The 8276-nt window shown below is 41.8% G+C and overlaps 1 protein-coding gene across 9 annotated transcripts in view; it reads right to left on the reverse strand.

Moving 5' to 3' along the window:
- Positions 1–8276, reverse strand: part of Nebl (nebulette) — a 351896-nt gene that overhangs the window by 116212 nt on the left and 227408 nt on the right. The window lies entirely within an intron of this gene.

Raw genomic sequence — 8276 nt, forward strand, 5'->3', positions numbered from 1 at the left:
ATTCAAAAACAAAGAACAGCCTTGAGGGGAGCATTTTGAGGCCAGCCATTAGAACAATAAGTCACATAAACACAGGAAAACTAGATGATGTGGCATCTGGGGGAGAAAGTGTTAAACTAGAAAATGAAAGTACGAAAGTTATGTGAGTGCAGAGTGAGATGATTTCATAGAAACCCGGGGAAGATCGGATCCATCCCAGGAAACAACAGGTAAGCAAGAATGAAGCAAGGGGGAGCAATGGAGGGAAGGCATCGGCAGAGCATTAGCAAAGACCCACAAACCAGAGTTAAAGGACAGGGACGTTCAGTGGCACTGCCACCTACAACAGGAGCAAGGACAGGAAAAGAGCAGCAGCAGTCACAGACCTCAGCAGAGAGTTCTGTGAGGTCACTGTATAGAAATCACTTACCCTAATGTTTATGCATATACAGATATTGTGTGTGTGTGTGTGTGTGTGTGTGTGTGTGTGTGTGTGTTTGTATAAAAGCTTAAGCTAGTGTGAGCCATGAACCTTTTATAAATAATACAATTCCTCGTCAATTAACTGTGGAAGCAGCAATTCCTCAGAAATTCTATTCTCCCTATGGGCTTTGAACTTTTAACTTGTACCCCTTCTTAGTATCATTAGCCAAGTGAAATTACTCCCTCTGTATAGACTGTGTAAAATTCGTAACGTAAATATGTACTTTCAAGCCAGGTGGTGGTGGCAGCACATGCCTTTAATCATAGCACTTAGGAAGGAAGAGACAGGCAGATCTCCGAATTCAAGGCCAGCCTGGTTTACAGAGTGAGTTCCAGGACAGCCAGGGATACACAGAGAAACCCTGTCTTGAAAAAACAAAACAAAACACTTATCAAGAAGTAAATAAATAAAATAATCAGTAACACAGAAGGGTAAGAGCTAGTCTAACTTAGACTGGTGGTGATCTCTCTCTCTTTCTCCCCCCCCCCCCATCTAATTCTACTGTTTATCTCAAGTGTTTATGTTTAAGGAAAAGGTTTGTTTTCATGCCCTAGTGTCATGTATGTGGTACATATATATATATATATGTGTGTGTGTGTGTGTGTGTGTGTGTGTGTGTGTGTGTGTGTGTGTGTCTGTGTGTCTGTCTGTCTGTGTGTCTGTGTGTCTGTATGTCTGTGTTTGTGTGTGTGTGTGTGTGTGTGTATGTATCCTTTTGTAAGCCAAAGTCTACCTTCATCTATTCAATCAATGAACAAAATTGACTAACTCTACCCTTATCCTAAGTCAGACTAGCCATACTAAAGTGCTCAGAGATGACACCAGCCAGTGGCAGCAATATTGGGCAATGTTCTGCTGTGGTAGCATCATAGGGCTAGACATTCTTAACCATTTTTTAGTTTGATTGCGCATGCCTTAATCTAAAAGAAAGCATTTAAGATGAACCTTTTCAATAATTTTGACATTCTAAAAGGCAAGCAATAAAGTACCCAATTTACTTAGCTTCCTGAACTAACTAAATCAGAGCCCTCAGATAGAAATGTATTTTATCAAGCATTTAAACTTTCATTATGAGCTAAATTTTAAATGACATTTTAATTAAATTCAACGAAGGCATGATTGCATAACTTCTTATTTTTGGTGAGAATGGTATTTAAAATACCAGAAATTCAATATATTGACTCTTTAATTCTCTACCTGAGTAGTAAAAAATTCAAATAGTGAAATATCTACCCTTCATTGATGCTCCCACTTTTAATTCACGAGTCTAATTTTAAAATACAACGTTTTCATCCAATAATAAACATCGAGCTAGTTAAAACTTTAAAGCCACATTGCGAAGCAAAGTCACAAGGCAATAGGAGACTTTGAGAGATGTTGATCTCCATTTAAAGGACAGAGGTATTTCACAGAAATGAGACCTTCCTGTAAAATACTATTTGCAAATACTTGACAGAGAAGATCTTGAACCATGGGCATCAGTTTTTCATGACAGACCTAATTTCTCTTAATGGAGCCAATAAAATGGATAAGTTGAAAACATATATATATATATACATATATACATATGTATATATATACACACCCATATGCACACATACATATTTGTACATATACATATACACGTACACGTACACATAACACATACATATACATGTGCAATGAAGAACATCGACTTTAAAAGCAGCATCTCAGAAAACCACAGCTAACGCCTTCCATCAATTGTATTTGCCCTCATTCCAGCACTGCCGGATTCTTGGAAGGATGTGAATTCTATGTGGAAATGGAAGGGAGCAGTGGATAATTCTTAGGCAGCCTGTTCCCTCTCAGTGTATATAAAATCCCATCTAATCCTCCCAGCATTCATTTCACAGATGAGGATGCTGAAAGCTGCCATGGTAACTCCCCCAAATTCTCATGATAAAAGATGCAAGCCCAGCCTTAACTGGTTCAGTGTGTGCAAAAGCAACTGGACGGGACAGCAGTGAGGATTCTGAGATCTGAATTTCTTTCTCCCTACCATTTCTTTCCATTTCCAAGTTGAAAGAATTGTCATTACTGATGGCTATTTTTTTTTATTAACTTGAGTATTTCTTATATACATTTCGAGTGTTATTCCCTTTCCCGGTTTCCGGGCAAACATCCCCCTCCCCCCTCCCCTTCCTTATGGGTGTTCCCCTCCCAACCCTCCCCCCATTGCTGCCCTCCCCCCAACAGTCTAGTTCACTGGGGGTTCAGTCTTAGCAGGACCCAGGGCTTCCCCTTCCACTGGTGCTCTTACTAGGATATTCATTGCTACCTATGAGGTTAGAGTCCAGGGTCAGTCCATGTATAGTCTTTAGGTAATGGCTTAGTCCCTGGAAGCTCTGGTTGCTTGGCATTGTTGTACATATGGGGTCTCGAGCCCCTTCAAGCTCTTCCAGTTCTTTCTCTTATTCCTTCAACGGGGGACCTATTCTCAGTTCAGTGGTGTGCTGCTGGCATTCGCCTCTATATTTGCTGTATTCTGGCTGTGTCTCTCAGGAGCGATCTACATCCGGCTCCTGTCGGTCTGCACTTCTTTGCTTCATCCATCTTGTCTAATTGGGTAGCTGTATATGTATGGGCCACATGTGGGGCAGGCTCTGAATGGGTGTTCCTTCTGTGTCTGTTTTAATCTTTGCCTCTCTATTCCCTGCCAAGGGTATTCTTGTTCCCCTTTTAAAGAAGGAGTGAAGCATTCACATTTTGATCATACTGATGGCTATTTTAAGGAGAGCACTCTTTGTGGGAAGGAGACAATTTGGTCCCTGTGATCTGCGAGGACAAGACTGGAAGAATTAGAAGGACTGACAAAGGGGTCGGCCATTACTAAGATGCTGGGTCTGGAGAGAGCCTAATTGGAGAAAGTTTTGCTTAGTGATAAATAAACTTCTAAACGGGAGTGGACTGCTAAGTGTTGGACATTCATCTCTCCTCGAGTTCATACTTTTCCAATCAGAAAGCACATTTTTAATCTTAAAGAAACATCAAGTTCATTAGCACAATGGCAGAATAAGGATGAGATGTTCATCCAAGCTGACAACCGTGCATCACAGTGACTAACAGCAAAAGCCAGCATCTGGCATTGCATGGACCAAGAAATGCCCGTCAACCAGCAGCCATTCTTCCCAAGTTTATGTTCTACAGCTTTGGGGGATTTTGTCTGTTCGGTTCGTTGGATGGTTGGTGGTTTTTTGGGTTTTCGTTGGTTTTGGTTTTTGATTTTGTTTTTCCTTGCACTGTTGGGAGACAGGTTGATTTACATAATATAAGCACCTACTGCTACATCCAGAGCCCTTATTAAAGTTTTCTTTTTAATTTTCAGACAGGGCCTCACGCAATGGCACAGAGAAGCCTTGAACTTTCTATATGACTCTCACTGACCGCAAGCTTGTGACCCTTACGCTAGGTTTGATTAGCGAGCCTTACAGGTGTGAAGGGATTGCAGCTGTGAACCAGGGCACCTGGCTCAGTCTTCCAGATTTGACAATGGGCATTTTAATGTAGCCAATCATAACCCTTCTCTGTTCTTCACTTTCCTCTGTTGATGAAATCAATCTAAAGGGCAGGATTTCAAAATAGCTCGAATGGCGTTTTTAAACTAAGATCAGAAAGCTTGTACCAGGTGCTTTTATCAAAAAGTTTAGATGCATGTAAGAGTTCCACACACAAACCAATCAAGTGAAAAATAATTTAAAGACTGGGTTTCCCGCATCCAAACAGTCTGCCCTTATACACAGCTGTTTCCTTAAATTTCCTTTAAATGGGCTACAACATATAAAAATTGGGAATAAAGAAAATGTCTGTCTACAGAAGTGTCAGAGCAGTGACTTTTATACTCTGCAGTCTCCGATTCACTCAAACTAAAGAATTTAAGCGTAAAGCTTGACACTTCCACTGACGTACGGAGGCCAGGCGGCTAGCAGGAACTCGCCCCAATAGAGCCACGTAGTAAAAGCTCTCTTAAACAAATCATCCTTTAATTTGCAGCTTTTTTTTTACATGCAGTTTAGGGTAAAAATGAAAATTCTATTTAGCTGTATAAATTAATTTTAAAATGCTGCCTTCTAATTGTTACAAACCTGATTTGTCATTCCGGATTCCCAGCATCTCCAATACAGTGGGGTCTCCACTGTAACTTTGTCTATACCTTCATCAATAGCCACTCTACAAGGACTGTGACCCTGCCTAGCAGGGCCAGGCCTCAGCTTCTTTTTATGACTCCCCTAAATTCTGGGGCCTCCACAAATGCAGAATTATTACCAATGTCCTCTTAACCTCTGAGAGGTCATAGGATCTTTTAGCCCAAATGCCAAATATTTCCACGATCCTGAGAAAAACAATACAGTCCTGTCAAGTTACTCACTCTACTTTTGGCTAGGTCTCTCTTGCCGTGATGAAAAGCAGCTTGGGAAGGGACAGGGTTATTGGTCTTACAACTATCCCATTTCACCACTGAGGCAAGTCAGAGGAATAAACTCAAGGCAGGACCTAGAGGCGGGAACTGGAGAAGGGTGAGGTGGGAACACAGCTTGCTGGCTTGTCCTATGGCTCACTCAGACCCTTTACACTCAGTGCATGCCATACCCATAAACCCTAGCAAATGCACAGCATCAGCAGTGAAGCCCAAAAGGAGCCTCAAGCCAGGATCTCCCTGTGATTGCATATGGCTTCACTGCACAGATCCGTGGGATGCATTCACCACTGTGAATCTGTCCAGCTGAAAGCTGTTTATATTCATTTATTTATTTACTTTATATCCCATCTGGTTTCCCCTCACTCTTCTCTCGGTTCCCTCCCCCTCCCTGTTTCTCGGAAAAGGGGGGGCCTTGCGTGGATACAAACCAGTCGTGGCATATCAAGTTTCAGTAGGAGAGGTGTGTCTTCTCCTATTGTGGCTAGACAAGGCAACCCAGTAAGGGGAAAGGGATCCAAAGGCAGGCAACAGAGTCAGAGACAGTCACTGCTCCCACTGTTAGGGGTCCCACACGAAGACCAAGCTGCACAGCTGTAACATGTGTGCAGAGGGCCTGGGCTGCATTCGTAAGGATTCCTTTCGTGTTGTAAGTGTAAATCAGACTCTAAGGCTTGTACATAGCCACGGTTGTTCGTACCTGTAACCCTAACACTGGAGAAGTAGAGGCAAAAGGGGTCTGAGTATCAGGCTACCTGGGTTACTTAGTGAGTCTTGGTCTCAAGATACCAAACCAAAGACAGAGAAAAAGCAACAAGAAAAATCCACGTGGAGTTCAGTGGCTGATGAGGTACAGCGCCTTATAAAGCCTATTTCCAGAACCAGGTGTGCTGGATTTGTTACCTCACACTTCTGCAATTCCAACACAGAGGAAGGAGACGGAGGAGGACAGACGCGTGACGTGTGACGTCATCCTCATCTACCCAATGAGCTTGAGAGCCGCCCCCAAAACAAAACAAACAAACAAAAAGCCCACACAAAGTGAAATAGCCCCGGTATTGTGGAAACACAACTACAAAGGCATTCTCAGAGTCGAATTTGAAAGTGTGTGGGCGGATTCCACATGCATTTAACAGACATGTTCCTCAAGCCATGAGAATGAGCGCAGATGGAGCTGTGCTTGGTGTGACCCTGCTTCTGTGTCCCAAATCAACGTATGCACAATCCATGGGAGGTTAAATCCTGGCGGAGCCGAAAGCACTGTCTGGGAAAACTTTTAAGCGTTTATCTCCACAGAGATCTCATGGGGGGGGGGCTGTTCAAGCTTGATTTTTCAGAAGAAGACACTGTCCCAGGCTATAAAGAGCTGATATTTATCATAGCATTCAATCTGTTGCAAAAAATCTCTGGCACTTTAACTCAATGTAACAGTATAGCATTTCCATGCCTTCAAAAGCAAGGAAATTGTTGTATTATTAGGCATTAACATCATCTTCCAATTTAATTAACATTGTCTCTCGAGGCTAGCCAAGTAATACTTTTATTACCCTTCAAGTAGTATTTTAGTTAAATGATTTATGTTAATATAAACGTGAAAGCCGAAAATCACTTCCTAAGAGTAAGTGAGAGGTCCCACACAACTATCTCTATGTGAGCGCTGTTCGATGTTTTCAGTGATGCTAACATCCTGCAAAGGAATCCTTAAAAAATCTCTGACTTACTACAACAAATCAATGACATTTACAGGTCTCAAATTTAAAGAGGAATATCAGGTATGGATATATTGTGATCTCTTTTTGATTCAAAATACCAATGTTCAAACTATATAGCATGAATCAATTATGCTAAACAATTGCAAGAAATAGAAAAACTGAACGAAATTGAGCCTTCGTCCAGAAGGCTTTATAATGTGATGATGACTCCTTCATAGTCTCCAATTGGACTTATTCTACCTGACATACAATGAGAAGATATAATGACATCATCCAAGCACAGACTGTGTAAGGCCTCAGAGAATGGAGGGAAAACTATTAGAACTCTGGACTTTCATACACAGACTTAAATGACGGCTCCCTTTCTCCAAAGAGAGAAAACTGCACAGGAGGCACCATGCGGACACATACGGTGACGTCATACGCTGTGGCCCCACGAGGAACAAGTTCGGCATGACACTGGGGAGATGTAGGCAGAAAGAGCTCACAAAAAGCAAGCGAGACAGCTTCGAAATGTCAAGCAGCCATTTTTATAAATCTTCCCATCAGAAACCTTGACTCATGACATTTTCAGCAGGGAGCAGCATCCAAGTTCAATACAGAAAAACAAATCTAGCCACTGGGGTAGGAAGGAAGCATGGAAGGAAAGAAAGCCAGTGAGCCCCAACTTTACAGCGGTGAACACAGAAGATGGAGACTGGTGTCATGGCCATTAAGGCTGCTAAAGAGGAAGATAAGATGTAAGATCATTTAAAGATGTCTGAGACAAGAAGTAGAGAATGAAGAGGGAAATGTGCCAAGGGTTGTTCTCAGTGGAAGGGTAAAGAGGCTCAGGCATAGGCATGCTGAACTGGAGCAGATTTTTGGGGAACACTAGTCACCAGGTAGACATACAAAGATGAAGTCATTACATCATGGAAGTGGTCCAGAGCGCCACTGTCAAGTCTTGGAGCAGGCACATACAACCATTTTCAATAGCATTTCCTCAAGAAAAGCAATCTGTGCTCAAAGGGAAACGGAAGCCCCTTCACGCTGAACATCAGAAAAGGAAGTCTCCTGAAGCAAGATCTGTCCTGAGATGAACGCCCTCTCACTCTTCTGTCTTTTAATAATTTTCAAAACATAAACGCTCCTAGAATAGTCCCTTAAAACACTTATTGAAAGAACATTATATAAATCATTAGCTTGGAAAATAAAGAGCAGAGTAGAGCACAAAAGTCTTTTAAAACCTTTCATAAATTCCTGACCGGCAATAAAAATAACAAATGTTCACAATTTACTGGGAAAAAGTGAAAATGTGTCATTATAAAGATTGGAGAGATTGCTGAACTTTGTCAAATGCCTTTCCAAGATCAAATGGTATATGTTATGAGCTTTTGATCACTGCCAATAGCACATCAACTTGACTGTATTAAAGACTTCCTCATCTCAAACCACCCTTCATGCCTGGGTTAAATGCTGCTGATTCATGAATGTATCCTTGACTGAATGCAAATTCAAGGATGTTCCTACACAAGCAAACCAATAAGTGTAATGTCACATTAATTGGCTCAAACGTGAAAATGAACTGGTCATCTCAAGAGCCGTAGAAAGGGCCTCACAAATCTCATATCTCTTCATGAAGAAAGCCCTAGAGAAACTAGAAATTGGAGGGAATATGTCTCAC

This window comes from Rattus norvegicus, chromosome 17, assembly GCF_036323735.1.
Source record: "Rattus norvegicus strain BN/NHsdMcwi chromosome 17, GRCr8, whole genome shotgun sequence".
In the NCBI taxonomy this organism is placed as follows: Eukaryota; Metazoa; Chordata; class Mammalia; order Rodentia; family Muridae; genus Rattus; species Rattus norvegicus.